Raw genomic sequence first — 22,127 nt, 5'->3', positions numbered from 1 at the left:
TATTGCACGATCAATGTACATATGGGTTTCGCATTGGGCCTAAGTTTGAACACTTGGCGCGGCGCGGGGGCACGGGGAGGTGAGGTGGGTTGTTTTGGTCTGAAGAGATTTTGGTAGTAGTCAGTTGGAATGATTTAGGTGATAATTTAGGATTTGATTGCAAAAGAAAACAGTGATGAAAAGAACGTGGGAAAAGAAAATAACGTAAAAAAGAGGTGCAACACGAGGACTTCCCAGGAGGTCACCCATCCTAGTACTACTCTCGCCCAAGCACGCATAACTGCGGAGTTCTGATGGGATCCGGTGCATTAGTGCTGGTATGATCGCACCTGTGAAGTATTGCACGATCAATGTACATATGGGTTTCGCATTGGGCCTAAGTTTGAACACTTGGCGCGGCGCGGGGGCACGGGGACGTGAGGTGGGTTGTTTTGGTCTGAAGAGATTTTGGTAGTAGTCAGTTGGAATGATTTAGGTGATAATTTAGGATTTGATTGCAAAAGAAAACAGTGATGAAAAGAACGTGGGAAAAGAAAATAACGTAAAAAAGAGGTGCAACACGAGGACTTCCCAGGAGGTCACCCATCCTAGTACTACTCTCGCCCAAGCACGCTTAACTGCGGAGTTCTGATGGGATCCGGTGCATTAGTGCTGGTATGATCGCACCTGTGAAGTATTGCACGATCAATGTACATATGGGTTTCGCATTGGGCCTAAGTTTGAACACTTGGCGCGGCGCGGGGGCACGGGGAGGTGAGGTGGGTTGTTTTGGTCTGAAGAGATTTTGGTAGTAGTCAGTTGGAATGATTTAGGTGATAATTTAGGATTTGATTGCAAAAGAAAACAGTGATGAAAAGAACGTGGGAAAAGAAAATAACGTAAAAAAGAGGTGCAACACGAGGACTTCCCAGGAGGTCACCCATCCTAGTACTACTCTCGCCCAAGCACGCTTAACTGCGGAGTTCTGATGGGATCCGGTGCATTAGTGCTGGTATGATCGCACCTGTGAAGTATTGCACGATCAATGTACATATGGGTTTCGCATTGGGCCTAAGTTTGAACACTTGGCGCGGCGCGGGGGCACGGGGACGTGAGGTGGGTTGTTTTGGTCTGAAGAGATTTTGGTAGTAGTCAGTTGGAATGATTTAGGTGATAATTTAGGATTTGATTGCAAAAGAAAACAGTGATGAAAAGAACGTGGGAAAAGAAAATAACGTAAAAAAGAGGTGCAACACGAGGACTTCCCAGGAGGTCACCCATCCTAGTACTACTCTCGCCCAAGCACGCTTAACTGCGGAGTTCTGATGGGATCCGGTGCATTAGTGCTGGTATGATCGCACCTGTGAAGTATTGCACGATCAATGTACATATGGGTTTCGCATTGGGCCTAAGTTTGAACACTTGGCGCGGCGCGGGGGCACGGGGAGGTGAGGTGGGTTGTTTTGGTCTGAAGAGATTTTGGTAGTAGTCAGTTGGAATGATTTAGGTGATAATTTAGGATTTGATTGCAAAAGAAAACAGTGATGAAAAGAACGTGGGAAAAGAAAATAACGTAAAAAAGAGGTGCAACACGAGGACTTCCCAGGATGTCACCCATCCTAGTACTACTCTCGCCCAAGCACGCTTAACTGCGGAGTTCTGATGGGATCCGGTGCATTAGTGCTGGTATGATCGCACCTGTGAAGTATTGCACGATCAATGTACATATGGGTTTCGCATTGGGCCTAAGTTTGAACACTTGGCGCGGCGCGGGGGCACGGGGACGTAAGGTGGGTTGTTTTGGTCTGAAGAGATTTTGGTAGTAGTCAGTTGGAATGATTTAGGTGATAATTTAGGATTTGATTGCAAAAGAAAACAGTGATGAAAAGAACGTAGGAAAAGAAAATAACGTAAAAAAGAGGTGCAACACGAGGACTTCCCAGGAGGTCACCCATCCTAGTACTACTCTCGCCCAAGCACGCTTAACTGCGGAGTTCTGATGGGATCCGGTGCATTAGTGCTGGTATGATCGCACCTGTGAAGTATTGCACGATCAATGTACATATGGGTTTCGCATTGGGCCTAAGTTTGAACACTTGGCGCGGCGCGGGGGCACGGGGAGGTGAGGTGGGTTGTTTTGGTCTGAAGAGATTTTGGTAGTAGTCAGTTGGAATGATTTAGGTGATAATTTAGGATTTGATTGCAAAAGAAAACAGTGATGAAAAGAACGTGGGAAAAGAAAATAACGTAAAAAAGAGGTGCAACACGAGGACTTCCCAGGAGGTCACCCATCCTAGTACTACTCTCGCCCAAGCACACTTAACTGAGGAGTTCTGATGGGATCCGGTGCATTAGTGCTGGTATGATCGCACCTGTGAAGTATTGCACGATCAATGTACATATGGGTTTCGCATTGGGCCTAAGTTTGAACACTTGGCGCGGCGCGGGGGCACGGGGACGTGAGGTGGGTTTTTTTGGTCTGAAGAGATTTTGGTAGTAGTCAGTTGGAATGATTTAGGTGATAATTTAGGATTTGATTGCAAAAGAAAACAGTGATGAAAAGAACGTGGGATCCGGTGCATTAGTGCTGGTATGATCGCACCTGTGAAGTATTGCACGATCAATGTACATATGGGTTTCGCATTGGGCCTAAGTTTGAACACTTGGCGCGGCGCGGGGGCACGGGGACGTGAGGTGGGTTGTTTTGGTCTGAAGAGATTTTGGTAGTAGTCAGTTGGAATGATTTAGGTGATAATTTAGGATTTGATTGCAAAAGAAAACAGTGATGAAAAGAACGTGGGAAAAGAAAATAACGTAAAAAAGAGGTGCAACACGAGGACTTCCCAGGAGGTCACCCATCCTAGTACTACTCTCGCCCAAGCACGCTTAACTGCGGAGTTCTGATGGGATCCGGTGCATTAGTGCTGGTATGATCGCACCTGTGAAGTATTGCACGATCAATGTACATATGGGTTTCGCATTGGGCCTAAGTTTGAACACTTGGCGTGGCGCGGGGGCACGGGGACGTGAGGTGGGTTGTTTTGGTCTGAAGAGATTTTGGTAGTAGTCAGTTGGAATGATTTAGGTGATAATTTAGGATTTGATTGCAAAAGAAAACAGTGATGAAAAGAACGTGGGAAAAGAAAATAACGTAAAAAAGAGGTGCAACACGAGGACATCCCAGGAGGTCACCCATCCTAGTACTACTCTCGCCCAAGCACGCTTAACTGCGGAGTTCTGATGGGATCCGGTGCATTAGTGCTGGTATGATCGCACCTGTGAAGTATTGCACGATCAATGTACATATGGGTTTCGCATTGGGCCTAAGTTTGAACACTTGGCGCGGCGCGGGGGCACGGGGACGTGAGGTGGGTTGTTTTGGTCTGAAGAGATTTTGGTAGTAGTCAGTTGGAATGATTTAGGTGATAATTTAGGATTTGATTGCAAAAGAAAACAGTGATGAAAAGAACGTGGGAAAAGAAAATAACGTAAAAAAGAGGTGCAACACGAGGACTTCCCAGGAGGTCACCCATCCTAGTACTACTCTCGCCCAAGCACGCTTAACTGCGGAGTTCTGATGGGATCCGGTGCATTAGTGCTGGTATGATCGCACCTGTGAAGTATTGCACGATCAATGTACATATGGGTTTCGCATTGGGCCTAAGTTTGAACACTTGGCGCGGCGCGGGGGCACGGGGAGGTGAGGTGGGTTGTTTTGGTCTGAAGAGATTTTGGTAGTAGTCAGTTGGAATGATTTAGGTGATAATTTAGGATTTGATTGCAAAAGAAAACAGTGATGAAAAGAACGTGGGAAAAGAAAATAACGTAAAAAAGAGGTGCAACACGAGGACATCCCAGGAGGTCACCCATCCTAGTACTACTCTCGCCCAAGCACGCTTAACTGCGGAGTTCTGATGGGATCCGGTGCATTAGTGCTGGTATGATCGCACCTGTGAAGTATTGCACGATCAATGTACATATGGGTTTCGCATTGGGCCTAAGTTTGAACACTTGGCGCGGCGCGGGGGCACGGGGACGTGAGGTGGGTTGTTTTGGTCTGAAGAGATTTTGGTAGTAGTCAGTTGGAATGATTTAGGTGATAATTTAGGATTTGATTGCAAAAGAAAACAGTGATGAAAAGAACGTAGGAAAAGAAAATAACGTAAAAAAGAGGTGCAACACGAGGACTTCCCAGGAGGTCACCCATCCTAGTACTACTCTCGCCCAAGCACGCTTAACTGCGGAGTTCTGATGGGATCCGGTGCATTAGTGCTGGTATGATCGCACCTGTGAAGTATTGCACGATCAATGTACATATGGGTTTCGCATTGGGCCTAAGTTTGAACACTTGGCGCGGCGCGGGGGCACGGGGAGGTGAGGTGGGTTGTTTTGGTCTGAAGAGATTTTGGTAGTAGTCAGTTGGAATGATTTAGGTGATAATTTAGGATTTGATTGCAAAAGAAAACAGTGATGAAAAGAACGTGGGAAAAGAAAATAACGTAAAAAAGAGGTGCAACAGGAGGACTTCCCAGGAGGTCACCCATCCTAGTACTACTCTCGCCCAAGCACGCTTAACTGCGGAGTTCTGATGGGATCCGGTGCATTAGTGCTGGTATGATCGCACCTGTGAAGTATTGCACGATCAATGTACATATGGGTTTCGCATTGGGCCTAAGTTTGAACACTTGGCGCGGCGCGGGGGCACGGGGACGTGAGGTGGGTTGTTTTGGTCTGAAGAGATTTTGGTAGTAGTCAGTTGGAATGATTTAGGTGATAATTTAGGATTTGATTGCAAAAGAAAACAGTGATGAAAAGAACGTGGGAAAAGAAAATAACGTAAAAAAGAGGTGCAACACGAGGACTTCCCAGGAGGTCACCCATCCTAGTACTACTCTCGCCCAAGCACGCTTAACTGCGGAGTTCTGATGGGATCCGGTGCATTAGTGCTGGTATGATCGCACCTGTGAAGTATTGCACGATCAATGTACATATGGGTTTCGCATTGGGCCTAAGTTTGAACACTTGGCGCGGCGCGGGGGCACGGGGAGGTGAGGTGGGTTGTTTTGGTCTGAAGAGATTTTGGTAGTAGTCAGTTGGAATGATTTAGGTGATAATTTAGGATTTGATTGCAAAAGAAAACAGTGATGAAAAGAACGTGGGAAAAGAAAATAACGTAAAAAAGAGGTGCAACACGAGGACTTCCCAGGAGGTCACCCATCCTAGTACTACTCTCGCCCAAGCACGCTTAACTGCGGAGTTCTGATGGGATCCGGTGCATTAGTGCTGGTATGATCGCACCTGTGAAGTATTGCACGATCAATGTACATATGGGTTTCGCATTGGGCCTAAGTTTGAACACTTGGCGCGGCGCGGGGGCACGGGGAGGTGAGGTGGGTTGTTTTGGTCTGAAGAGATTTTGGTAGTAGTCAGTTGGAATGATTTAGGTGATAATTTAGGATTTGATTGCAAAAGAAAACAGTGATGAAAAGAACGTGGGAAAAGAAAATAACGTAAAAAAGAGGTGCAACACGAGGACTTCCCAGGAGGTCACCCATCCTAGTACTACTCTCGCCCAAGCACGCTTAACTGCGGAGTTCTGATGGGATCCGGTGCATTAGTGCTGGTATGATCGCACCTGTGAAGTATTGCACGATCAATGTACATATGGGTTTCGCATTGGGCCTAAGTTTGAACACTTGGCGCGGCGCGGGGGCACGGGGACGTGAGGTGGGTTGTTTTGGTCTGAAGAGATTTTGGTAGTAGTCAGTTGGAATGATTTAGGTGATAATTTAGGATTTGATTGCAAAAGAAAACAGTGATGAAAAGAACGTGGGAAAAGAAAATAACGTAAAAAAGAGGTGCAACACGAGGACTTCCCAGGAGGTCACCCATCCTAGTACTACTCTCGCCCAAGCACGCTTAACTGCGGAGTTCTGATGGGATCCGGTGCATTAGTGCTGGTATGATCGCACCTGTGAAGTATTGCACGATCAATGTACATATGGGTTTCGCATTGGGCCTAAGTTTGAACACTTGGCGCGGCGCGGGGGCACGGGGAGGTGAGGTGGGTTGTTTTGGTCTGAAGAGATTTTGGTAGTAGTCAGTTGGAATGATTTAGGTGATAATTTAGGATTTGATTGCAAAAGAAAACAGTGATGAAAAGAACGTGGGAAAAGAAAATAACGTAAAAAAGAGGTGCAACACGAGGACTTCCCAGGAGGTCACCCATCCTAGTACTACTCTCGCCCAAGCACGCTTAACTGCGGAGTTCTGATGGGATCCGGTGCATTAGTGCTGGTATGATCGCACCTGTGAAGTATTGCACGATCAATGTACATATGGGTTTCGCATTGGGCCTAAGTTTGAACACTTGGCGCGGCGCGGGGGCACGGGGAGGTGAGGTGGGTTGTTTTGGTCTGAAGAGATTTTGGTAGTAGTCAGTTGGAATGATTTAGGTGATAATTTAGGATTTGATTGCAAAAGAAAACAGTGATGAAAAGAACGTGGGAAAAGAAAATAACGTAAAAAAGAGGTGCAACACGAGGACTTCCCAGGAGGTCACCCATCCTAGTACTACTCTCGCCCAAGCACGCATAACTGCGGAGTTCTGATGGGATCCGGTGCATTAGTGCTGGTATGATCGCACCTGTGAAGTATTGCACGATCAATGTACATATGGGTTTCGCATTGGGCCTAAGTTTGAACACTTGGCGCGGCGCGGGGGCACGGGGACGTGAGGTGGGTTGTTTTGGTCTGAAGAGATTTTGGTAGTAGTCAGTTGGAATGATTTAGGTGATAATTTAGGATTTGATTGCAAAAGAAAACAGTGATGAAAAGAACGTGGGAAAAGAAAATAACGTAAAAAAGAGGTGCAACACGAGGACTTCCCAGGAGGTCACCCATCCTAGTACTACTCTCGCCCAAGCACGCTTAACTGCGGAGTTCTGATGGGATCCGGTGCATTAGTGCTGGTATGATCGCACCTGTGAAGTATTGCACGATCAATGTACATATGGGTTTCGCATTGGGCCTAAGTTTGAACACTTGGCGCGGCGCGGGGGCACGGGGAGGTGAGGTGGGTTGTTTTGGTCTGAAGAGATTTTGGTAGTAGTCAGTTGGAATGATTTAGGTGATAATTTAGGATTTGATTGCAAAAGAAAACAGTGATGAAAAGAACGTGGGAAAAGAAAATAACGTAAAAAAGAGGTGCAACACGAGGACTTCCCAGGAGGTCACCCATCCTAGTACTACTCTCGCCCAAGCACGCTTAACTGCGGAGTTCTGATGGGATCCGGTGCATTAGTGCTGGTATGATCGCACCTGTGAAGTATTGCACGATCAATGTACATATGGGTTTCGCATTGGGCCTAAGTTTGAACACTTGGCGCGGCGCGGGGGCACGGGGACGTGAGGTGGGTTGTTTTGGTCTGAAGAGATTTTGGTAGTAGTCAGTTGGAATGATTTAGGTGATAATTTAGGATTTGATTGCAAAAGAAAACAGTGATGAAAAGAACGTGGGAAAAGAAAATAACGTAAAAAAGAGGTGCAACACGAGGACTTCCCAGGAGGTCACCCATCCTAGTACTACTCTCGCCCAAGCACGCTTAACTGCGGAGTTCTGATGGGATCCGGTGCATTAGTGCTGGTATGATCGCACCTGTGAAGTATTGCACGATCAATGTACATATGGGTTTCGCATTGGGCCTAAGTTTGAACACTTGGCGCGGCGCGGGGGCACGGGGAGGTGAGGTGGGTTGTTTTGGTCTGAAGAGATTTTGGTAGTAGTCAGTTGGAATGATTTAGGTGATAATTTAGGATTTGATTGCAAAAGAAAACAGTGATGAAAAGAACGTGGGAAAAGAAAATAACGTAAAAAAGAGGTGCAACACGAGGACTTCCCAGGATGTCACCCATCCTAGTACTACTCTCGCCCAAGCACGCTTAACTGCGGAGTTCTGATGGGATCCGGTGCATTAGTGCTGGTATGATCGCACCTGTGAAGTATTGCACGATCAATGTACATATGGGTTTCGCATTGGGCCTAAGTTTGAACACTTGGCGCGGCGCGGGGGCACGGGGACGTGAGGTGGGTTGTTTTGGTCTGAAGAGATTTTGGTAGTAGTCAGTTGGAATGATTTAGGTGATAATTTAGGATTTGATTGCAAAAGAAAACAGTGATGAAAAGAACGTAGGAAAAGAAAATAACGTAAAAAAGAGGTGCAACACGAGGACTTCCCAGGAGGTCACCCATCCTAGTACTACTCTCGCCCAAGCACGCTTAACTGCGGAGTTCTGATGGGATCCGGTGCATTAGTGCTGGTATGATCGCACCTGTGAAGTATTGCACGATCAATGTACATATGGGTTTCGCATTGGGCCTAAGTTTGAACACTTGGCGCGGCGCGGGGGCACGGGGAGGTGAGGTGGGTTGTTTTGGTCTGAAGAGATTTTGGTAGTAGTCAGTTGGAATGATTTAGGTGATAATTTAGGATTTGATTGCAAAAGAAAACAGTGATGAAAAGAACGTGGGAAAAGAAAATAACGTAAAAAAGAGGTGCAACACGAGGACTTCCCAGGAGGTCACCCATCCTAGTACTACTCTCGCCCAAGCACACTTAACTGAGGAGTTCTGATGGGATCCGGTGCATTAGTGCTGGTATGATCGCACCTGTGAAGTATTGCACGATCAATGTACATATGGGTTTCGCATTGGGCCTAAGTTTGAACACTTGGCGCGGCGCGGGGGCACGGGGACGTGAGGTGGGTTTTTTTGGTCTGAAGAGATTTTGGTAGTAGTCAGTTGGAATGATTTAGGTGATAATTTAGGATTTGATTGCAAAAGAAAACAGTGATGAAAAGAACGTGGGATCCGGTGCATTAGTGCTGGTATGATCGCACCTGTGAAGTATTGCACGATCAATGTACATATGGGTTTCGCATTGGGCCTAAGTTTGAACACTTGGCGCGGCGCGGGGGCACGGGGACGTGAGGTGGGTTGTTTTGGTCTGAAGAGATTTTGGTAGTAGTCAGTTGGAATGATTTAGGTGATAATTTAGGATTTGATTGCAAAAGAAAACAGTGATGAAAAGAACGTGGGAAAAGAAAATAACGTAAAAAAGAGGTGCAACACGAGGACTTCCCAGGAGGTCACCCATCCTAGTACTACTCTCGCCCAAGCACGCTTAACTGCGGAGTTCTGATGGGATCCGGTGCATTAGTGCTGGTATGATCGCACCTGTGAAGTATTGCACGATCAATGTACATATGGGTTTCGCATTGGGCCTAAGTTTGAACACTTGGCGCGGCGCGGGGGCACGGGGACGTGAGGTGGGTTGTTTTGGTCTGAAGAGATTTTGGTAGTAGTCAGTTGGAATGATTTAGGTGATAATTTAGGATTTGATTGCAAAAGAAAACAGTGATGAAAAGAACGTAGGAAAAGAAAATAACGTAAAAAAGAGGTGCAACACGAGGACTTCCCAGGAGGTCACCCATCCTAGTACTACTCTCGCCCAAGCACGCTTAACTGCGGAGTTCTGATGGGATCCGGTGCATTAGTGCTGGTATGATCGCACCTGTGAAGTATTGCACGATCAATGTACATATGGGTTTCGCATTGGGCCTAAGTTTGAACACTTGGCGCGGCGCGGGGGCACGGGGAGGTGAGGTGGGTTGTTTTGGTCTGAAGAGATTTTGGTAGTAGTCAGTTGGAATGATTTAGGTGATAATTTAGGATTTGATTGCAAAAGAAAACAGTGATGAAAAGAACGTGGGAAAAGAAAATAACGTAAAAAAGAGGTGCAACAGGAGGACTTCCCAGGAGGTCACCCATCCTAGTACTACTCTCGCCCAAGCACGCTTAACTGCGGAGTTCTGATGGGATCCGGTGCATTAGTGCTGGTATGATCGCACCTGTGAAGTATTGCACGATCAATGTACATATGGGTTTCGCATTGGGCCTAAGTTTGAACACTTGGCGCGGCGCGGGGGCACGGGGACGTGAGGTGGGTTGTTTTGGTCTGAAGAGATTTTGGTAGTAGTCAGTTGGAATGATTTAGGTGATAATTTAGGATTTGATTGCAAAAGAAAACAGTGATGAAAAGAACGTGGGAAAAGAAAATAACGTAAAAAAGAGGTGCAACACGAGGACTTCCCAGGAGGTCACCCATCCTAGTACTACTCTCGCCCAAGCACGCTTAACTGCGGAGTTCTGATGGGATCCGGTGCATTAGTGCTGGTATGATCGCACCTGTGAAGTATTGCACGATCAATGTACATATGGGTTTCGCATTGGGCCTAAGTTTGAACACTTGGCGCGGCGCGGGGGCACGGGGAGGTGAGGTGGGTTGTTTTGGTCTGAAGAGATTTTGGTAGTAGTCAGTTGGAATGATTTAGGTGATAATTTAGGATTTGATTGCAAAAGAAAACAGTGATGAAAAGAACGTGGGAAAAGAAAATAACGTAAAAAAGAGGTGCAACAGGAGGACTTCCCAGGAGGTCACCCATCCTAGTACTACTCTCGCCCAAGCACGCTTAACTGCGGAGTTCTGATGGGATCCGGTGCATTAGTGCTGGTATGATCGCACCTGTGAAGTATTGCACGATCAATGTACATATGGGTTTCGCATTGGGCCTAAGTTTGAACACTTGGCGCGGCGCGGGGGCACGGGGACGTGAGGTGGGTTGTTTTGGTCTGAAGAGATTTTGGTAGTAGTCAGTTGGAATGATTTAGGTGATAATTTAGGATTTGATTGCAAAAGAAAACAGTGATGAAAAGAACGTGGGAAAAGAAAATAACGTAAAAAAGAGGTGCAACACGAGGACTTCCCAGGAGGTCACCCATCCTAGTACTACTCTCGCCCAAGCACGCTTAACTGCGGAGTTCTGATGGGATCCGGTGCATTAGTGCTGGTATGATCGCACCTGTGAAGTATTGCACGATCAATGTACATATGGGTTTCGCATTGGGCCTAAGTTTGAACACTTGGCGCGGCGCGGGGGCACGGGGAGGTGAGGTGGGTTGTTTTGGTCTGAAGAGATTTTGGTAGTAGTCAGTTGGAATGATTTAGGTGATAATTTAGGATTTGATTGCAAAAGAAAACAGTGATGAAAAGAACGTGGGAAAAGAAAATAACGTAAAAAAGAGGTGCAACACGAGGACTTCCCAGGAGGTCACCCATCCTAGTACTACTCTCGCCCAAGCACGCTTAACTGCGGAGTTCTGATGGGATCCGGTGCATTAGTGCTGGTATGATCGCACCTGTGAAGTATTGCACGATCAATGTACATATGGGTTTCGCATTGGGCCTAAGTTTGAACACTTGGCGCGGCGCGGGGGCACGGGGAGGTGAGGTGGGTTGTTTTGGTCTGAAGAGATTTTGGTAGTAGTCAGTTGGAATGATTTAGGTGATAATTTAGGATTTGATTGCAAAAGAAAACAGTGATGAAAAGAACGTGGGAAAAGAAAATAACGTAAAAAAGAGGTGCAACACGAGGACTTCCCAGGAGGTCACCCATCCTAGTACTACTCTCGCCCAAGCACGCTTAACTGCGGAGTTCTGATGGGATCCGGTGCATTAGTGCTGGTATGATCGCACCTGTGAAGTATTGCACGATCAATGTACATATGGGTTTCGCATTGGGCCTAAGTTTGAACACTTGGCGCGGCGCGGGGGCACGGGGACGTGAGGTGGGTTGTTTTGGTCTGAAGAGATTTTGGTAGTAGTCAGTTGGAATGATTTAGGTGATAATTTAGGATTTGATTGCAAAAGAAAACAGTGATGAAAAGAACGTGGGAAAAGAAAATAACGTAAAAAAGAGGTGCAACACGAGGACTTCCCAGGAGGTCACCCATCCTAGTACTACTCTCGCCCAAGCACGCTTAACTGCGGAGTTCTGATGGGATCCGGTGCATTAGTGCTGGTATGATCGCACCTGTGAAGTATTGCACGATCAATGTACATATGGGTTTCGCATTGGGCCTAAGTTTGAACACTTGGCGCGGCGCGGGGGCACGGGGAGGTGAGGTGGGTTGTTTTGGTCTGAAGAGATTTTGGTAGTAGTCAGTTGGAATGATTTAGGTGATAATTTAGGATTTGATTGCAAAAGAAAACAGTGATGAAAAGAACGTGGGAAAAGAAAATAACGTAAAAAAGAGGTGCAACACGAGGACTTCCCAGGAGGTCACCCATCCTAGTACTACTCTCGCCCAAGCACGCTTAACTGCGGAGTTCTGATGGGATCCGGTGCATTAGTGCTGGTATGATCGCACCTGTGAAGTATTGCACGATCAATGTACATATGGGTTTCGCATTGGGCCTAAGTTTGAACACTTGGCGCGGCGCGGGGGCACGGGGAGGTGAGGTGGGTTGTTTTGGTCTGAAGAGATTTTGGTAGTAGTCAGTTGGAATGATTTAGGTGATAATTTAGGATTTGATTGCAAAAGAAAACAGTGATGAAAAGAACGTGGGAAAAGAAAATAACGTAAAAAAGAGGTGCAACAGGAGGACTTCCCAGGAGGTCACCCATCCTAGTACTACTCTCGCCCAAGCACGCTTAACTGCGGAGTTCTGATGGGATCCGGTGCATTAGTGCTGGTATGATCGCACCTGTGAAGTATTGCACGATCAATGTACATATGGGTTTCGCATTGGGCCTAAGTTTGAACACTTGGCGCGGCGCGGGGGCACGGGGACGTGAGGTGGGTTGTTTTGGTCTGAAGAGATTTTGGTAGTAGTCAGTTGGAATGATTTAGGTGATAATTTAGGATTTGATTGCAAAAGAAAACAGTGATGAAAAGAACGTGGGAAAAGAAAATAACGTAAAAAAGAGGTGCAACACGAGGACTTCCCAGGAGGTCACCCATCCTAGTACTACTCTCGCCCAAGCACGCTTAACTGCGGAGTTCTGATGGGATCCGGTGCATTAGTGCTGGTATGATCGCACCTGTGAAGTATTGCACGATCAATGTACATATGGGTTTCGCATTGGGCCTAAGTTTGAACACTTGGCGCGGCGCGGGGGCACGGGGAGGTGAGGTGGGATGTTTTGGTCTGAAGAGATTTTGGTAGTAGTCAGTTGGAATGATTTAGGTGATAATTTAGGATTTGATTGCAAAAGAAAACAGTGATGAAAAGAACGTGGGAAAAGAAAATAACGTAAAAAAGAGGTGCAACACGAGGACTTCCCAGGAGGTCACCCATCCTAGTACTACTCTCGCCCAAGCACGCTTAACTGCGGAGTTCTGATGGGATCCGGTGCATTAGTGCTGGTATGATCGCACCTGTGAAGTATTGCACGATCAATGTACATATGGGTTTCGCATTGGGCCTAAGTTTGAACACTTGGCGCGGCGCGGGGGCACGGGGAGGTGAGGTGGGTTGTTTTGGTCTGAAGAGATTTTGGTAGTAGTCAGTTGGAATGATTTAGGTGATAATTTAGGATTTGATTGCAAAAGAAAACAGTGATGAAAAGAACGTGGGAAAAGAAAATAACGTAAAAAAGAGGTGCAACACGAGGACTTCCCAGGAGGTCACCCATCCTAGTACTACTCTCGCCCAAGCACGCTTAACTGCGGAGTTCTGATGGGATCCGGTGCATTAGTGCTGGTATGATCGCACCTGTGAAGTATTGCACGATCAATGTACATATGGGTTTCGCATTGGGCCTAAGTTTGAACACTTGGCGCGGCGCGGGGGCACGGGGACGTGAGGTGGGTTGTTTTGGTCTGAAGAGATTTTGGTAGTAGTCAGTTGGAATGATTTAGGTGATAATTTAGGATTTGATTGCAAAAGAAAACAGTGATGAAAAGAACGTGGGAAAAGAAAATAACGTAAAAAAGAGGTGCAACACGAGGACTTCCCAGGAGGTCACCCATCCTAGTACTACTCTCGCCCAAGCACGCTTAACTGCGGAGTTCTGATGGGATCCGGTGCATTAGTGCTGGTATGATCGCACCTGTGAAGTATTGCACGATCAATGTACATATGGGTTTCGCATTGGGCCTAAGTTTGAACACTTGGCGCGGCGCGGGGGCACGGGGAGGTGAGGTGGGTTGTTTTGGTCTGAAGAGATTTTGGTAGTAGTCAGTTGGAATGATTTAGGTGATAATTTAGGATTTGATTGCAAAAGAAAACAGTGATGAAAAGAACGTGGGAAAAGAAAATAACGTAAAAAAGAGGTGCAACACGAGGACTTCCCAGGATGTCACCCATCCTAGTACTACTCTCGCCCAAGCACGCTTAACTGCGGAGTTCTGATTGGATCCGGTGCATTAGTGCTGGTATGATCGCACCTGTGAAGTATTGCACGATCAATGTACATATGGGTTTCGCATTGGGCCTAAGTTTGAACACTTGGCGCGGCGCGGGGGCACGGGGACGTGAGGTGGGTTGTTTTGGTCTGAAGAGATTTTGGTAGTAGTCAGTTGGAATGATTTAGGTGATAATTTAGGATTTGATTGCAAAAGAAAACAGTGATGAAAAGAACGTAGGAAAAGAAAATAACGTAAAAAAGAGGTGCAACACGAGGACTTCCCAGGAGGTCACCCATCCTAGTACTACTCTCGCCCAAGCACGCTTAACTGCGGAGTTCTGATGGGATCCGGTGCATTAGTGCTGGTATGATCGCACCTGTGAAGTATTGCACGATCAATGTACATATGGGTTTCGCATTGGGCCTAAGTTTGAACACTTGGCGCGGCGCGGGGGCACGGGGAGGTGAGGTGGGTTGTTTTGGTCTGAAGAGATTTTGGTAGTAGTCAGTTGGAATGATTTAGGTGATAATTTAGGATTTGATTGCAAAAGAAAACAGTGATGAAAAGAACGTGGGAAAAGAAAATAACGTAAAAAAGAGGTGCAACACGAGGACTTCCCAGGAGGTCACCCATCCTAGTACTACTCTCGCCCAAGCACGCTTAACTGCGGAGTTCTGATGGGATCCGGTGCATTAGTGCTGGTATGATCGCACCTGTGAAGTATTGCACGATCAATGTACATATGGGTTTCGCATTGGGCCTAAGTTTGAACACTTGGCGCGGCGCGGGGGCACGGGGACGTGAGGTGGGTTGTTTTGGTCTGAAGAGATTTTGGTAGTAGTCAGTTGGAATGATTTAGGTGATAATTTAGGATTTGATTGCAAAAGAAAACAGTGATGAAAAGAACGTGGGAAAAGAAAATAACGTAAAAAAGAGGTGCAACACGAGGACTTCCCAGGAGGTCACCCATCCTAGTACTACTCTCGCCCAAGCACGCTTAACTGCGGAGTTCTGATGGGATCCGGTGCATTAGTGCTGGTATGATCGCACCTGTGAAGTATTGCACGATCAATGTACATATGGGTTTCGCATTGGGCCTAAGTTTGAACACTTGGCGCGGCGCGGGGGCACGGGGACGTGAGGTGGGTTGTTTTGGTCTGAAGAGATTTTGGTAGTAGTCAGTTGGAATGATTTAGGTGATAATTTAGGATTTGATTGCAAAAGAAAACAGTGATGAAAAGAACGTGGGAAAAGAAAATAACGTAAAAAAGAGGTGCAACACGAGGACATCCCAGGAGGTCACCCATCCTAGTACTACTCTCGCCCAAGCACGCTTAACTGCGGAGTTCTGATGGGATCCGGTGCATTAGTGCTGGTATGATCGCACCTGTGAAGTATTGCACGATCAATGTACATATGGGTTTCGCATTGGGCCTAAGTTTGAACACTTGGCGCGGCGCGGGGGCACGGGGAGGTGAGGTGGGTTGTTTTGGTCTGAAGAGATTTTGGTAGTAGTCAGTTGGAATGATTTAGGTGATAATTTAGGATTTGATTGCAAAAGAAAACAGTGATGAAAAGAACGTGGGAAAAGAAAATAACGTAAAAAAGAGGTGCAACACGAGGACTTCCCAGGAGGTCACCCATCCTAGTACTACTCTCGCCCAAGCACGCTTAACTGCGGAGTTCTGATGGGATCCGGTGCATTAGTGCTGGTATGATCGCACCTGTGAAGTATTGCACGATCAATGTACATATGGGTTTCGCATTGGGCCTAAGTTTGAACACTTGGCGCGGCGCGGGGGCACGGGGACGTGAGGTGGGTTGTTTTGGTCTGAAGAGATTTTGGTAGTAGTCAGTTGGAATGATTTAGGTGATAATTTAGGATTTGATTGCAAAAGAAAACAGTGATGAAAAGAACGTGGGAAAAGAAAATAACGTAAAAAAGAGGTGCAACACGAGGACATCCCAGGAGGTCACCCATCCTAGTACTACTCTCGCCCAAGCACGCTTAACTGCGGAGTTCTGATGGGATCCGGTGCATTAGTGCTGGTATGATCGCACCTGTGAAGTATTGCACGATCAATGTACATATGGGTTTCGCATTGGGCCTAAGTTTGAACACTTGGCGCGGCGCGGGGGCACGGGGACGTGAGGTGGGTTGTTTTGGTCTGAAGAGATTTTGGTAGTAGTCAGTTGGAATGATTTAGGTGATAATTTAGGATTTGATTGCAAAAGAAAACAGTGATGAAAAGAACGTAGGAAAAGAAAATAACGTAAAAAAGAGGTGCAACACGAGGACTTCCCAGGAGGTCACCCATCCTAGTACTACTCTCGCCCAAGCACGCTTAACTGCGGAGTTCTGATGGGATCCGGTGCATTAGTGCTGGTATGATCGCACCTGTGAAGTATTGCACGATCAATGTACATATGGGTTTCGCATTGGGCCTAAGTTTGAACACTTGGCGCGGCGCGGGGGCACGGGGAGGTGAGGTGGGTTGTTTTGGTCTGAAGAGATTTTGGTAGTAGTCAGTTGGAATGATTTAGGTGATAATTTAGGATTTGATTACAAAAGAAAACAGTGATGAAAAGAACGTGGGAAAAGAAAATAACGTAAAAAAGAGGTGCAACACGAGGACTTCCCAGGAGGTCACCCATCCTAGTACTACTCTCGCCCAAGCACGCTTAACTGCGGAGTTCTGATGGGATCCGGTGCATTAGTGCTGGTATGATCGCACCTGTGAAGTATTGCACGATCAATGTACATATGGGTTTCGCATTGGGCCTAAGTTTGAACACTTGGCGCGGCGCGGGGGCACGGGGACGTGAGGTGGGTTGTTTTGGTCTGAAGAGATTTTGGTAGTAGTCAGTTGGAATGATTTAGGTGATAATTTAGGATTTGATTGCAAAAGAAAACAGTGATGAAAAGAACGTGGGAAAAGAAAATAACGTAAAAAAGAGGTGCAACACGAGGACTTCCCAGGAGGTCACCCATCCTAGTACTACTCTCGCCCAAGCACGCTTAACTGCGGAGTTCTGATGGGATCCGGTGCATTAGTGCTGGTATGATCGCACCTGTGAAGTATTGCACGATCAATGTACATATGGGTTTCGCATTGGGCCTAAGTTTGAACACTTGGCGCGGCGCGGGGGCACGGGGAGGTGAGGTGGGTTGTTTTGGTCTGAAGAGATTTTGGTAGTAGTCAGTTGGAATGATTTAGGTGATAATTTAGGATTTGATTGCAAAAGAAAACAGTGATGAAAAGAACGTGGGAAAAGAAAATAACGTAAAAAAGAGGTGCAACACGAGGACTTCCCAGGAGGTCACCCATCCTAGTACTACTCTCGCCCAAGCACGCTTAACTGCGGAGTTCTGATGGGATCCGGTGCATTAGTGCTGGTATGATCGCACCTGTGAAGTATTGCACGATCAATGTACATATGGGTTTCGCATTGGGCCTAAGTTTGAACACTTGGCGCGGCGCGGGGGCACGGGGACGTGAGGTGGGTTGTTTTGGTCTGAAGAGATTTTGGTAGTAGTCAGTTGGAATGATTTAGGTGATAATTTAGGATTTGATTGCAAAAGAAAACAGTGATGAAAAGAACGTGGGAAAAGAAAATAACGTAAAAAAGAGGTGCAACACGAGGACTTCCCAGGAGGTCACCCATCCTAGTACTACTCTCGCCCAAGCACGCTTAACTGCGGAGTTCTGATGGGATCCGGTGCATTAGTGCTGGTATGATCGCACCTGTGAAGTATTGCACGATCAATGTACATATGGGTTTCGCATTGGGCCTAAGTTTGAACACTTGGCGCGGCGCGGGGGCACGGGGACGTGAGGTGGGTTGTTTTGGTCTGAAGAGATTTTGGTAGTAGTCAGTTGGAATGATTTAGGTGATAATTTAGGATTTGATTGCAAAAGAAAACAGTGATGAAAAGAACGTGGGAAAAGAAAATAACGTAAAAAAGAGGTGCAACACGAGGACTTCCCAGGAGGTCACCCATCCTAGTACTACTCTCGCCCAAGCACGCTTAACTGCGGAGTTCTGATGGGATCCGGTGCATTAGTGCTGGTATGATCGCACCTGTGAAGTATTGCACGATCAATGTACATATGGGTTTCGCATTGGGCCTAAGTTTGAACACTTGGCGCGGCGCGGGGGCACGGGGAGGTGAGGTGGGTTGTTTTGGTCTGAAGAGATTTTGGTAGTAGTCAGTTGGAATGATTTAGGTGATAATTTAGGATTTGATTGCAAAAGAAAACAGTGATGAAAAGAACGTGGGAAAAGAAAATAACGTAAAAAAGAGGTGCAACACGAGGACTTCCCAGGAGGTCACCCATCCTAGTACTACTCTCGCCCAAGCACGCTTAACTGCGGAGTTCTGATGGGATCCGGTGCATTAGTGCTGGTATGATCGCACCTGTGAAGTATTGCACGATCAATGTACATATGGGTTTCGCATTGGGCCTAAGTTTGAACACTTGGCGCGGCGCGGGGGCACGGGGACGTGAGGTGGGTTGTTTTGGTCTGAAGAGATTTTGGTAGTAGTCAGTTGGAATGATTTAGGTGATAATTTAGGATTTGATTGCAAAAGAAAACAGTGATGAAAAGAACGTGGGAAAAGAAAATAACGTAAAAAAGAGGTGCAACACGAGGACTTCCCAGGAGGTCACCCATCCTAGTACTACTCTCGCCCAAGCACGCTTAACTGCGGAGTTCTGATGGGATCCGGTGCATTAGTGCTGGTATGATCGCACCTGTGAAGTATTGCACGATCAATGTACATATGGGTTTCGCATTGGGCCTAAGTTTGAACACTTGGCGCGGCGCGGGGGCACGGGGACGTGAGGTGGGTTGTTTTGGTCTGAAGTGATTTTGGTAGTAGTCAGTTGGAATGATTTAGGTGATAATTTAGGATTTGATTGCAAAAGAAAACAGTGATGAAAAGAACGTGGGAAAAGAAAATAACGTAAAAAAGAGGTGCAACACGAGGACATCCCAGGAGGTCACCCATCCTAGTACTACTCTCGCCCAAGCACGCTTAACTGCGGAGTTCTGATGGGATCCGGTGCATTAGTGCTGGTATGATCGCACCTGTGAAGTATTGCACGATCAATGTACATATGGGTTTCGCATTGGGCCTAAGTTTGAACACTTGGCGCGGCGCGGGGGCACGGGGACGTGAGGTGGGTTGTTTTGGTCTGAAGAGATTTTGGTAGTAGTCAGTTGGAATGATTTAGGTGATAATTTAGGATTTGATTGCAAAAGAAAACAGTGATGAAAAGAACGTAGGAAAAGAAAATAACGTAAAAAAGAGGTGCAACACGAGGACTTCCCAGGAGGTCACCCATCCTAGTACTACTCTCGCCCAAGCACGCTTAACTGCGGAGTTCTGATGGGATCCGGTGCATTAGTGCTGGTATGATCGCACCTGTGAAGTATTGCACGATCAATGTACATATGGGTTTCGCATTGGGCCTAAGTTTGAACACTTGGCGCGGCGCGGGGGCACGGGGACGTGAGGTGGGTTGTTTTGGTCTGAAGAGATTTTGGTAGTAGTCAGTTGGAATGATTTAGGTGATAATTTAGGATTTGATTGCAAAAGAAAACAGTGATGAAAAGAACGTGGGAAAAGAAAATAACGTAAAAAAGAGGTGCAACACGAGGACTTCCCAGGAGGTCACCCATCCTAGTACTACTCTCGCCCAAGCACGCTTAACTGCGGAGTTCTGATGGGATCCGGTGCATTAGTGCTGGTATGATCGCACCTGTGAAGTATTGCACGATCAATGTACATATGGGTTTCGCATTGGGCCTAAGTTTGAACACTTGGCGCGGCGCGGGGGCACGGGGACGTGAGGTGGGTTGTTTTGGTCTGAAGAGATTTTGGTAGTAGTCAGTTGGAATGATTTAGGTGATAATTTAGGATTTGATTGCAAAAGAAAACAGTGATGAAAAGAACGTGGGAAAAGAAAATAACGTAAAAAAGAGGTGCAACACGAGGACTTCCCAGGAGGTCACCCATCCTAGTACTACTCTCGCCCAAGCACGCTTAACTGCGGAGTTCTGATGGGATCCGGTGCATTAGTGCTGGTATGATCGCACCTGTGAAGTATTGCACGATCAATGTACATATGGGTTTCGCATTGGGCCTAAGTTTGAACACTTGGCGCGGCGCGGGGGCACGGGGAGGTGAGGTGGGTTGTTTTGGTCTGAAGAGATTTTGGTAGTAGTCAGTTGGAATGATTTAGGTGATAATTTAGGATTTGATTGCAAAAGAAAACAGTGATGAAAAGAACGTGGGAAAAGAAAATAACGTAAAAAAGAGGTGCAACACGAGGACTTCCCAGGAGGTCACCCATCCTAGTACTACTCTCGCCCAAGCACGCTTAACTGCGGAGTTCTGATGGGATCCGGTGCATTAGTGCTGGTATGATCGCACCTGTGAAGTATTGCACGATCAATGTACATATGGGTTTCGCATTGGGCCTAAGTTTGAACACTTGGCGCGGCGCGGGGGCACGGGGACGTGAGGTGGGTTGTTTTGGTCTGAAGAGATTTTGGTAGTAGTCAGTTGGAATGATTTAGGTGATAATTTAGGATTTGATTGCAAAAGAAAACAGTGATGAAAAGAACGTGGGAAAAGAAAATAACGTAAAAAAGAGGTGCAACACGAGGACTTCCCAGGAGGTCACCCATCCTAGTACTACTCTCGCCCAAGCACGCTTAACTGCGGAGTTCTGATGGGATCCGGTGCATTAGTGCTGGTATGATCGCACCTGTGAAGTATTGCACGATCAATGTACATATGGGTTTCGCATTGGGCCTAAGTTTGAACACTTGGCGCGGCGCGGGGGCACGGGGACGTGAGGTGGGTTGTTTTGGTCTGAAGTGATTTTGGTAGTAGTCAGTTGGAATGATTTAGGTGATAATTTAGGATTTGATTGCAAAAGAAAACAGTGATGAAAAGAACGTGGGAAAAGAAAATAACGTAAAAAAGAGGTGCAACACGAGGACATCCCAGGAGGTCACCCATCCTAGTACTACTCTCGCCCAAGCACGCTTAACTGCGGAGTTCTGATGGGATCCGGTGCATTAGTGCTGGTATGATCGCACCTGTGAAGTATTGCACGATCAATGTACATATGGGTTTCGCATTGGGCCTAAGTTTGAACACTTGGCGCGGCGCGGGGGCACGGGGACGTGAGGTGGGTTGTTTTGGTCTGAAGAGATTTTGGTAGTAGTCAGTTGGAATGATTTAGGTGATAATTTAGGATTTGATTGCAAAAGAAAACAGTGATGAAAAGAACGTAGGAAAAGAAAATAACGTAAAAAAGAGGTGCAACACGAGGACTTCCCAGGAGGTCACCCATCCTAGTACTACTCTCGCCCAAGCACGCTTAACTGCGGAGTTCTGATGGGATCCGGTGCATTAGTGCTGGTATGATCGCACCTGTGAAGTATTGCACGATCAATGTACATATGGGTTTCGCATTGGGCCTAAGTTTGAACACTTGGCGCGGCGCGGGGGCACGGGGAGGTGAGGTGGGTTGTTTTGGTCTGAAGAGATTTTGGTAGTAGTCAGTTGGAATGATTTAGGTGATAATTTAGGATTTGATTGCAAAAGAAAACAGTGATGAAAAGAACGTGGGAAAAGAAAATAACGTAAAAAAGAGGTGCAACACGAGGACTTCCCAGGAGGTCACCCATCCTAGTACTACTCTCGCCCAAGCACGCTTAACTGCGGAGTTCTGATGGGATCCGGTGCATTAGTGCTGGTATGATCGCACCTGTGAAGTATTGCACGATCAATGTACATATGGGTTTCGCATTGGGCCTAAGTTTGAACACTTGGCGCGGCGCGGGGGCACGGGGACGTGAGGTGGGTTGTTTTGGT

At 46.8% G+C, this 22,127-nt stretch overlaps 64 non-coding genes across 64 annotated transcripts; all 64 read right to left on the bottom strand.

The window, feature by feature from the left end:
- Positions 1 to 212: 212 nt before the first annotated feature.
- Positions 213 to 331, bottom strand: LOC146879689 (5S ribosomal RNA). The gene has a single exon (XR_014988577.1). It is a non-coding gene; the product is annotated as a 5S ribosomal RNA (ribosomal RNA).
- A 218-nt stretch (positions 332 to 549) lies between these two features.
- Positions 550 to 668, bottom strand: LOC146879688 (5S ribosomal RNA). The gene has a single exon (XR_014988321.1). It is a non-coding gene; the product is annotated as a 5S ribosomal RNA (ribosomal RNA).
- Positions 669 to 886: 218 nt separating this feature from the next.
- Positions 887 to 1,005, bottom strand: LOC146879687 (5S ribosomal RNA). Its single transcript, XR_014988319.1, has one exon. It is a non-coding gene; the product is annotated as a 5S ribosomal RNA (ribosomal RNA).
- A 218-nt stretch (positions 1,006 to 1,223) lies between these two features.
- LOC146879686 (5S ribosomal RNA) lies at positions 1,224 to 1,342 on the bottom strand. Its single transcript, XR_014988318.1, has one exon. It is a non-coding gene; the product is annotated as a 5S ribosomal RNA (ribosomal RNA).
- A 218-nt stretch (positions 1,343 to 1,560) lies between these two features.
- On the bottom strand, positions 1,561 to 1,679 carry LOC146879685 (5S ribosomal RNA). The gene has a single exon (XR_014988612.1). It is a non-coding gene; the product is annotated as a 5S ribosomal RNA (ribosomal RNA).
- Positions 1,680 to 1,897: 218 nt separating this feature from the next.
- On the bottom strand, positions 1,898 to 2,016 carry LOC146879684 (5S ribosomal RNA). Its single transcript, XR_014988317.1, has one exon. It is a non-coding gene; the product is annotated as a 5S ribosomal RNA (ribosomal RNA).
- Positions 2,017 to 2,234: 218 nt separating this feature from the next.
- On the bottom strand, positions 2,235 to 2,353 carry LOC146879683 (5S ribosomal RNA). The gene has a single exon (XR_014988629.1). It is a non-coding gene; the product is annotated as a 5S ribosomal RNA (ribosomal RNA).
- Positions 2,354 to 2,801: 448 nt separating this feature from the next.
- On the bottom strand, positions 2,802 to 2,920 carry LOC146879682 (5S ribosomal RNA). Its single transcript, XR_014988316.1, has one exon. It is a non-coding gene; the product is annotated as a 5S ribosomal RNA (ribosomal RNA).
- A 218-nt stretch (positions 2,921 to 3,138) lies between these two features.
- LOC146879681 (5S ribosomal RNA) lies at positions 3,139 to 3,257 on the bottom strand. Its single transcript, XR_014988568.1, has one exon. It is a non-coding gene; the product is annotated as a 5S ribosomal RNA (ribosomal RNA).
- A 218-nt stretch (positions 3,258 to 3,475) lies between these two features.
- On the bottom strand, positions 3,476 to 3,594 carry LOC146879680 (5S ribosomal RNA). The gene has a single exon (XR_014988315.1). It is a non-coding gene; the product is annotated as a 5S ribosomal RNA (ribosomal RNA).
- Positions 3,595 to 3,812: 218 nt separating this feature from the next.
- On the bottom strand, positions 3,813 to 3,931 carry LOC146879679 (5S ribosomal RNA). Its single transcript, XR_014988567.1, has one exon. It is a non-coding gene; the product is annotated as a 5S ribosomal RNA (ribosomal RNA).
- Positions 3,932 to 4,149: 218 nt separating this feature from the next.
- Positions 4,150 to 4,268, bottom strand: LOC146879678 (5S ribosomal RNA). Its single transcript, XR_014988314.1, has one exon. It is a non-coding gene; the product is annotated as a 5S ribosomal RNA (ribosomal RNA).
- A 218-nt stretch (positions 4,269 to 4,486) lies between these two features.
- LOC146879677 (5S ribosomal RNA) lies at positions 4,487 to 4,605 on the bottom strand. Its single transcript, XR_014988605.1, has one exon. It is a non-coding gene; the product is annotated as a 5S ribosomal RNA (ribosomal RNA).
- A 218-nt stretch (positions 4,606 to 4,823) lies between these two features.
- Positions 4,824 to 4,942, bottom strand: LOC146879676 (5S ribosomal RNA). Its single transcript, XR_014988313.1, has one exon. It is a non-coding gene; the product is annotated as a 5S ribosomal RNA (ribosomal RNA).
- A 218-nt stretch (positions 4,943 to 5,160) lies between these two features.
- LOC146879675 (5S ribosomal RNA) lies at positions 5,161 to 5,279 on the bottom strand. The gene has a single exon (XR_014988312.1). It is a non-coding gene; the product is annotated as a 5S ribosomal RNA (ribosomal RNA).
- A 218-nt stretch (positions 5,280 to 5,497) lies between these two features.
- Positions 5,498 to 5,616, bottom strand: LOC146879674 (5S ribosomal RNA). The gene has a single exon (XR_014988311.1). It is a non-coding gene; the product is annotated as a 5S ribosomal RNA (ribosomal RNA).
- Positions 5,617 to 5,834: 218 nt separating this feature from the next.
- LOC146879673 (5S ribosomal RNA) lies at positions 5,835 to 5,953 on the bottom strand. The gene has a single exon (XR_014988310.1). It is a non-coding gene; the product is annotated as a 5S ribosomal RNA (ribosomal RNA).
- A 218-nt stretch (positions 5,954 to 6,171) lies between these two features.
- LOC146879672 (5S ribosomal RNA) lies at positions 6,172 to 6,290 on the bottom strand. The gene has a single exon (XR_014988308.1). It is a non-coding gene; the product is annotated as a 5S ribosomal RNA (ribosomal RNA).
- Positions 6,291 to 6,508: 218 nt separating this feature from the next.
- LOC146879671 (5S ribosomal RNA) lies at positions 6,509 to 6,627 on the bottom strand. Its single transcript, XR_014988575.1, has one exon. It is a non-coding gene; the product is annotated as a 5S ribosomal RNA (ribosomal RNA).
- A 218-nt stretch (positions 6,628 to 6,845) lies between these two features.
- On the bottom strand, positions 6,846 to 6,964 carry LOC146879670 (5S ribosomal RNA). The gene has a single exon (XR_014988307.1). It is a non-coding gene; the product is annotated as a 5S ribosomal RNA (ribosomal RNA).
- Positions 6,965 to 7,182: 218 nt separating this feature from the next.
- On the bottom strand, positions 7,183 to 7,301 carry LOC146879669 (5S ribosomal RNA). The gene has a single exon (XR_014988306.1). It is a non-coding gene; the product is annotated as a 5S ribosomal RNA (ribosomal RNA).
- A 218-nt stretch (positions 7,302 to 7,519) lies between these two features.
- LOC146879668 (5S ribosomal RNA) lies at positions 7,520 to 7,638 on the bottom strand. The gene has a single exon (XR_014988305.1). It is a non-coding gene; the product is annotated as a 5S ribosomal RNA (ribosomal RNA).
- Positions 7,639 to 7,856: 218 nt separating this feature from the next.
- Positions 7,857 to 7,975, bottom strand: LOC146879667 (5S ribosomal RNA). The gene has a single exon (XR_014988611.1). It is a non-coding gene; the product is annotated as a 5S ribosomal RNA (ribosomal RNA).
- Positions 7,976 to 8,193: 218 nt separating this feature from the next.
- Positions 8,194 to 8,312, bottom strand: LOC146879666 (5S ribosomal RNA). The gene has a single exon (XR_014988304.1). It is a non-coding gene; the product is annotated as a 5S ribosomal RNA (ribosomal RNA).
- A 218-nt stretch (positions 8,313 to 8,530) lies between these two features.
- Positions 8,531 to 8,649, bottom strand: LOC146879665 (5S ribosomal RNA). Its single transcript, XR_014988628.1, has one exon. It is a non-coding gene; the product is annotated as a 5S ribosomal RNA (ribosomal RNA).
- Positions 8,650 to 9,097: 448 nt separating this feature from the next.
- LOC146879664 (5S ribosomal RNA) lies at positions 9,098 to 9,216 on the bottom strand. The gene has a single exon (XR_014988303.1). It is a non-coding gene; the product is annotated as a 5S ribosomal RNA (ribosomal RNA).
- Positions 9,217 to 9,434: 218 nt separating this feature from the next.
- On the bottom strand, positions 9,435 to 9,553 carry LOC146879663 (5S ribosomal RNA). Its single transcript, XR_014988302.1, has one exon. It is a non-coding gene; the product is annotated as a 5S ribosomal RNA (ribosomal RNA).
- A 218-nt stretch (positions 9,554 to 9,771) lies between these two features.
- Positions 9,772 to 9,890, bottom strand: LOC146879662 (5S ribosomal RNA). The gene has a single exon (XR_014988604.1). It is a non-coding gene; the product is annotated as a 5S ribosomal RNA (ribosomal RNA).
- Positions 9,891 to 10,108: 218 nt separating this feature from the next.
- On the bottom strand, positions 10,109 to 10,227 carry LOC146879661 (5S ribosomal RNA). Its single transcript, XR_014988301.1, has one exon. It is a non-coding gene; the product is annotated as a 5S ribosomal RNA (ribosomal RNA).
- A 218-nt stretch (positions 10,228 to 10,445) lies between these two features.
- On the bottom strand, positions 10,446 to 10,564 carry LOC146879660 (5S ribosomal RNA). The gene has a single exon (XR_014988603.1). It is a non-coding gene; the product is annotated as a 5S ribosomal RNA (ribosomal RNA).
- A 218-nt stretch (positions 10,565 to 10,782) lies between these two features.
- LOC146879659 (5S ribosomal RNA) lies at positions 10,783 to 10,901 on the bottom strand. Its single transcript, XR_014988300.1, has one exon. It is a non-coding gene; the product is annotated as a 5S ribosomal RNA (ribosomal RNA).
- Positions 10,902 to 11,119: 218 nt separating this feature from the next.
- LOC146879658 (5S ribosomal RNA) lies at positions 11,120 to 11,238 on the bottom strand. Its single transcript, XR_014988299.1, has one exon. It is a non-coding gene; the product is annotated as a 5S ribosomal RNA (ribosomal RNA).
- Positions 11,239 to 11,456: 218 nt separating this feature from the next.
- Positions 11,457 to 11,575, bottom strand: LOC146879657 (5S ribosomal RNA). The gene has a single exon (XR_014988297.1). It is a non-coding gene; the product is annotated as a 5S ribosomal RNA (ribosomal RNA).
- A 218-nt stretch (positions 11,576 to 11,793) lies between these two features.
- On the bottom strand, positions 11,794 to 11,912 carry LOC146879656 (5S ribosomal RNA). The gene has a single exon (XR_014988296.1). It is a non-coding gene; the product is annotated as a 5S ribosomal RNA (ribosomal RNA).
- Positions 11,913 to 12,130: 218 nt separating this feature from the next.
- Positions 12,131 to 12,249, bottom strand: LOC146879655 (5S ribosomal RNA). Its single transcript, XR_014988295.1, has one exon. It is a non-coding gene; the product is annotated as a 5S ribosomal RNA (ribosomal RNA).
- A 218-nt stretch (positions 12,250 to 12,467) lies between these two features.
- Positions 12,468 to 12,586, bottom strand: LOC146879654 (5S ribosomal RNA). Its single transcript, XR_014988602.1, has one exon. It is a non-coding gene; the product is annotated as a 5S ribosomal RNA (ribosomal RNA).
- A 218-nt stretch (positions 12,587 to 12,804) lies between these two features.
- LOC146879653 (5S ribosomal RNA) lies at positions 12,805 to 12,923 on the bottom strand. The gene has a single exon (XR_014988294.1). It is a non-coding gene; the product is annotated as a 5S ribosomal RNA (ribosomal RNA).
- A 218-nt stretch (positions 12,924 to 13,141) lies between these two features.
- Positions 13,142 to 13,260, bottom strand: LOC146879652 (5S ribosomal RNA). The gene has a single exon (XR_014988293.1). It is a non-coding gene; the product is annotated as a 5S ribosomal RNA (ribosomal RNA).
- A 218-nt stretch (positions 13,261 to 13,478) lies between these two features.
- LOC146879651 (5S ribosomal RNA) lies at positions 13,479 to 13,597 on the bottom strand. Its single transcript, XR_014988292.1, has one exon. It is a non-coding gene; the product is annotated as a 5S ribosomal RNA (ribosomal RNA).
- A 218-nt stretch (positions 13,598 to 13,815) lies between these two features.
- Positions 13,816 to 13,934, bottom strand: LOC146879650 (5S ribosomal RNA). The gene has a single exon (XR_014988291.1). It is a non-coding gene; the product is annotated as a 5S ribosomal RNA (ribosomal RNA).
- Positions 13,935 to 14,152: 218 nt separating this feature from the next.
- On the bottom strand, positions 14,153 to 14,271 carry LOC146879649 (5S ribosomal RNA). The gene has a single exon (XR_014988142.1). It is a non-coding gene; the product is annotated as a 5S ribosomal RNA (ribosomal RNA).
- Positions 14,272 to 14,489: 218 nt separating this feature from the next.
- Positions 14,490 to 14,608, bottom strand: LOC146879648 (5S ribosomal RNA). The gene has a single exon (XR_014988290.1). It is a non-coding gene; the product is annotated as a 5S ribosomal RNA (ribosomal RNA).
- A 218-nt stretch (positions 14,609 to 14,826) lies between these two features.
- LOC146879647 (5S ribosomal RNA) lies at positions 14,827 to 14,945 on the bottom strand. Its single transcript, XR_014988289.1, has one exon. It is a non-coding gene; the product is annotated as a 5S ribosomal RNA (ribosomal RNA).
- A 218-nt stretch (positions 14,946 to 15,163) lies between these two features.
- On the bottom strand, positions 15,164 to 15,282 carry LOC146879646 (5S ribosomal RNA). The gene has a single exon (XR_014988288.1). It is a non-coding gene; the product is annotated as a 5S ribosomal RNA (ribosomal RNA).
- A 218-nt stretch (positions 15,283 to 15,500) lies between these two features.
- On the bottom strand, positions 15,501 to 15,619 carry LOC146879645 (5S ribosomal RNA). Its single transcript, XR_014988566.1, has one exon. It is a non-coding gene; the product is annotated as a 5S ribosomal RNA (ribosomal RNA).
- Positions 15,620 to 15,837: 218 nt separating this feature from the next.
- Positions 15,838 to 15,956, bottom strand: LOC146879644 (5S ribosomal RNA). Its single transcript, XR_014988286.1, has one exon. It is a non-coding gene; the product is annotated as a 5S ribosomal RNA (ribosomal RNA).
- A 218-nt stretch (positions 15,957 to 16,174) lies between these two features.
- LOC146879643 (5S ribosomal RNA) lies at positions 16,175 to 16,293 on the bottom strand. The gene has a single exon (XR_014988564.1). It is a non-coding gene; the product is annotated as a 5S ribosomal RNA (ribosomal RNA).
- Positions 16,294 to 16,511: 218 nt separating this feature from the next.
- Positions 16,512 to 16,630, bottom strand: LOC146879642 (5S ribosomal RNA). The gene has a single exon (XR_014988285.1). It is a non-coding gene; the product is annotated as a 5S ribosomal RNA (ribosomal RNA).
- A 218-nt stretch (positions 16,631 to 16,848) lies between these two features.
- Positions 16,849 to 16,967, bottom strand: LOC146879641 (5S ribosomal RNA). Its single transcript, XR_014988284.1, has one exon. It is a non-coding gene; the product is annotated as a 5S ribosomal RNA (ribosomal RNA).
- A 218-nt stretch (positions 16,968 to 17,185) lies between these two features.
- On the bottom strand, positions 17,186 to 17,304 carry LOC146879640 (5S ribosomal RNA). Its single transcript, XR_014988283.1, has one exon. It is a non-coding gene; the product is annotated as a 5S ribosomal RNA (ribosomal RNA).
- Positions 17,305 to 17,522: 218 nt separating this feature from the next.
- Positions 17,523 to 17,641, bottom strand: LOC146879639 (5S ribosomal RNA). Its single transcript, XR_014988282.1, has one exon. It is a non-coding gene; the product is annotated as a 5S ribosomal RNA (ribosomal RNA).
- Positions 17,642 to 17,859: 218 nt separating this feature from the next.
- Positions 17,860 to 17,978, bottom strand: LOC146879638 (5S ribosomal RNA). Its single transcript, XR_014988281.1, has one exon. It is a non-coding gene; the product is annotated as a 5S ribosomal RNA (ribosomal RNA).
- A 218-nt stretch (positions 17,979 to 18,196) lies between these two features.
- On the bottom strand, positions 18,197 to 18,315 carry LOC146879637 (5S ribosomal RNA). Its single transcript, XR_014988280.1, has one exon. It is a non-coding gene; the product is annotated as a 5S ribosomal RNA (ribosomal RNA).
- A 218-nt stretch (positions 18,316 to 18,533) lies between these two features.
- Positions 18,534 to 18,652, bottom strand: LOC146879636 (5S ribosomal RNA). The gene has a single exon (XR_014988279.1). It is a non-coding gene; the product is annotated as a 5S ribosomal RNA (ribosomal RNA).
- Positions 18,653 to 18,870: 218 nt separating this feature from the next.
- Positions 18,871 to 18,989, bottom strand: LOC146879635 (5S ribosomal RNA). The gene has a single exon (XR_014988278.1). It is a non-coding gene; the product is annotated as a 5S ribosomal RNA (ribosomal RNA).
- A 218-nt stretch (positions 18,990 to 19,207) lies between these two features.
- Positions 19,208 to 19,326, bottom strand: LOC146879634 (5S ribosomal RNA). The gene has a single exon (XR_014988563.1). It is a non-coding gene; the product is annotated as a 5S ribosomal RNA (ribosomal RNA).
- Positions 19,327 to 19,544: 218 nt separating this feature from the next.
- LOC146879633 (5S ribosomal RNA) lies at positions 19,545 to 19,663 on the bottom strand. Its single transcript, XR_014988277.1, has one exon. It is a non-coding gene; the product is annotated as a 5S ribosomal RNA (ribosomal RNA).
- A 218-nt stretch (positions 19,664 to 19,881) lies between these two features.
- On the bottom strand, positions 19,882 to 20,000 carry LOC146879632 (5S ribosomal RNA). The gene has a single exon (XR_014988275.1). It is a non-coding gene; the product is annotated as a 5S ribosomal RNA (ribosomal RNA).
- Positions 20,001 to 20,218: 218 nt separating this feature from the next.
- On the bottom strand, positions 20,219 to 20,337 carry LOC146879631 (5S ribosomal RNA). Its single transcript, XR_014988274.1, has one exon. It is a non-coding gene; the product is annotated as a 5S ribosomal RNA (ribosomal RNA).
- A 218-nt stretch (positions 20,338 to 20,555) lies between these two features.
- Positions 20,556 to 20,674, bottom strand: LOC146879630 (5S ribosomal RNA). The gene has a single exon (XR_014988273.1). It is a non-coding gene; the product is annotated as a 5S ribosomal RNA (ribosomal RNA).
- Positions 20,675 to 20,892: 218 nt separating this feature from the next.
- On the bottom strand, positions 20,893 to 21,011 carry LOC146879629 (5S ribosomal RNA). Its single transcript, XR_014988272.1, has one exon. It is a non-coding gene; the product is annotated as a 5S ribosomal RNA (ribosomal RNA).
- A 218-nt stretch (positions 21,012 to 21,229) lies between these two features.
- On the bottom strand, positions 21,230 to 21,348 carry LOC146879628 (5S ribosomal RNA). The gene has a single exon (XR_014988562.1). It is a non-coding gene; the product is annotated as a 5S ribosomal RNA (ribosomal RNA).
- A 218-nt stretch (positions 21,349 to 21,566) lies between these two features.
- On the bottom strand, positions 21,567 to 21,685 carry LOC146879627 (5S ribosomal RNA). The gene has a single exon (XR_014988271.1). It is a non-coding gene; the product is annotated as a 5S ribosomal RNA (ribosomal RNA).
- A 218-nt stretch (positions 21,686 to 21,903) lies between these two features.
- On the bottom strand, positions 21,904 to 22,022 carry LOC146879626 (5S ribosomal RNA). The gene has a single exon (XR_014988270.1). It is a non-coding gene; the product is annotated as a 5S ribosomal RNA (ribosomal RNA).
- Positions 22,023 to 22,127: the final 105 nt, after the last annotated feature.

This window comes from Vigna unguiculata, unplaced genomic scaffold (genome assembly GCF_037176805.1).
Source record: "Vigna unguiculata cultivar grain cowpea cultivar isolate G323 ecotype 2 unplaced genomic scaffold, ASM3717680v1 ptg000026l_ERROPOS8025000, whole genome shotgun sequence".
Classification (NCBI taxonomy): domain Eukaryota; kingdom Viridiplantae; phylum Streptophyta; class Magnoliopsida; order Fabales; family Fabaceae; genus Vigna; species Vigna unguiculata.
This window is presented reverse-complemented; position numbering and strand designations above follow the sequence as displayed.